This window comes from Culex pipiens, chromosome 2 (genome assembly GCF_016801865.2).
Source record: "Culex pipiens pallens isolate TS chromosome 2, TS_CPP_V2, whole genome shotgun sequence".
NCBI classification, from domain to species: domain Eukaryota; kingdom Metazoa; phylum Arthropoda; class Insecta; order Diptera; family Culicidae; genus Culex; species Culex pipiens.
In genome coordinates, this window is record NC_068938.1 from 205,663,816 (window position 1) to 205,666,542 (window position 2,727).

A 2,727-nucleotide genomic window follows, 5' to 3' on the forward strand; every position below is an offset into this window, starting at 1 on the left:
ATTTGTTCAAATTTGTTTAAAATTGGTTTAAATTTTGTAACCGTTGGTTACAATTCTTCAACGAACCTTCACTTTTCTACTTGATTCCGTACATACAACATCACACAATACATGGCAGTAGAAGGGTTTTCGTGCCGCTGTAACGAGATAGTCCTTGACAGCGATAGGGCAGGACTACTCGAATTGGGTGGAAAAGAAAATGGAGCTTTTCCCCTCCCGTTTGGAATTCGAGCGGGAAATGTCTTCTTGGCCCGCCGATGTTTAGCATCGGCCTCTTTTGCCATTCAGGCGTCCGTGTGTTAAGTCGTGTCCGTTGTACCAGTACCGTCCTCTTTGTGCTGTGTACGTTTCGCCTTCCGGAAGTGGAAGTGCCCACACGGAAGTCTAGTTCCGTCGGCGCGACGGCACACGGGTATCCGGTGAACCTAGCCTTGTGAGTGCGCAGGAGCCGTTGGCTACGTTTTTCGTCAAACACCGACCCCGAATCTCTGGCGCGCGGCGCCATAATCGTCCAGGAGATTATCCCCTCTCGGCACGCCCAAATCAGTGGACTCTGGGGCTGCCGAATCCGCCACTGAGGGAAGACGCCTGCCGCAAGTAGGCCCAGCAACACCCGCTGGCCTACCTCTGCGTTCCAGCCCAACCCAGCAGCAGCCCAAGCCATTCGGAAGTCGACGACCAACCAGCAGCTCAAGAACCCCCCCCCCCCCCACGGGATCGCGGCGGCACAGTCGAGGGCGCTCCTGTGACCGGCCTTGGAGCAGGTGAACGCCGAAGGCGTTCGAGAGTTCGTGTGGAGTCTGCGAAGCCTCGCTGCGAGTCCAGCTGCTGATCGGTACGTTGCCCCTGAAGTGCCCCACATTCCCCACACACACCCACACCCTACACTATCCCAGAAATACACGTTTTAATTAGAAAATTGTGGTTCTTGATTTTTATTTCATCCGTGTCTCACTTGAATCGCTGAGTAGAAATGCCGACCCTGAGTGATGAGTAGTCAGTAGCTTAGGTCTACGACTACCTGTAAGTAGATGGTCTCTGCCCTGAAAAAGGAATGAGCTAGTCCACCTTGATACTGAAAAGTCATTAGTTTCAATTTGTTTAAATTTGTTTAAATTTGTTTAAATTTGTTTAAATTTGTTTTAATTTGTTTAAATTTGTTTAAATTTGTTTAAATTTGTTTAAATTTGTTTAAATTTGTTTTAATTTGTTTAAATTTGTTTAAATTTGTTTTAATTTGTTTAAATTTGTTTAAATTTGTTTAAAATTGTTTAAATTTGTTCAAATTTGTTTAAATTTGATTAAATTTGTTTAAATTTGTTTAAATTTGTTTAAATTTGTTTAAATTTGTTTAAATTTGTTTAAATTTGTTTAAATTTGTTTAAATTTGTTTAAATTTGTTAAAATTTGTTTAAATTTGTTTAAATTTGTTCAAATTTGTTTAAATTTGTTTAAATTTGTTTAAATTTGTTTAAATTTGTTTAAATTTGTTTAAATTTGTTTAAATTTGTTTAAATTTGTTTAAATTTGTTTAAATTTGTTTAAATTTGTTTAAATTTGTTTAAATTTGTTTAAATTTGTTTAAATTTGTTTCAATTTGTTTAAATTTGTTTAAATTTGTTTAAATTAGTTTTAACATGTTTAAATTTGTTCAATTTATTTCTATTTCTTTCGATGTTTTGCAATGTGTAGCTATTTTCAAAAATTTGTTCATATTTGTATTTTTATTAAACTAGTTTTTTACGTTACCAATCTATTAATTCTGGATTAAAAAAAAGGTTAAATAAACCCCTGACTCAATGCGTTTTCAAAAACACCCAAAAAGCAAAAAAAAATAAAATTTTGTTTTTGGACTTTCAACAAATAAAAATCCAGGAATTTAATCAGAAATTTGGAAGAAACACGTGATAATATCTGGTCACCTCAGTACACGTTTTCAAACAACTCTAGAAACAAGCCTTACCGGTTCAAATATATCTGAAAAATAAATTTAAATTCCATCAATGTCACTTCAATTTACGATGACAGAAAATTGAAATAAATTTTTAACGACTTTTTGTTCAAATTTCAAGTTTCTTTTAAAAAATATTCCAAAATTTAAAAAGTAACGAACATAAAACGTAATTTAAAAAAATTGTTTAAACGGAATATTTTTTCATGTATTATTTTAAAATATTTTGAATTTTTTTTAAATAAAGGGTGCTTCTAATTCTATTGCCGTAATTAAATCCAATTTTGATTCCAATCTAACTTTTTTAGCAATCTTATCTCAAAGTACAGTGCGTGGCCGAATGGTTACGCTGTCCGCTTTGTAAGCGGATGATTCTGGGTTCGATTCCCATCTGCTCCAACCTTCCATCGGATGAGGAAGTAAAATGTCGGTCCCGGCCTTGGTTGTTAGGCCGTCCAGGTGTAGGAGTCGTCTCCATGCCATAAGTACAAACAACACACCAAACCAAGCCTACTCCGGTGGAATCGCTGGCGGCGGTTGGACTCGCAATTCAAAGGTCGTCAGTTCAAACACTGGGGTGGAAGGTTCCTTGGAGTAGAAAGAGGTTTGGGTGCTCTCCCCATTCAAGCCTTCGGACTCCTAGGTTCGAGCAGAAACTTGCAATAGAGACCACAAAAGACCCGGGGGTCGTTAATGTGGATGGTTTGATCTCAAAGTACTGTTTGTTAATACAATTTTTTTTTGTTTTGATCGTGAACAATTTCTATTCAAATATG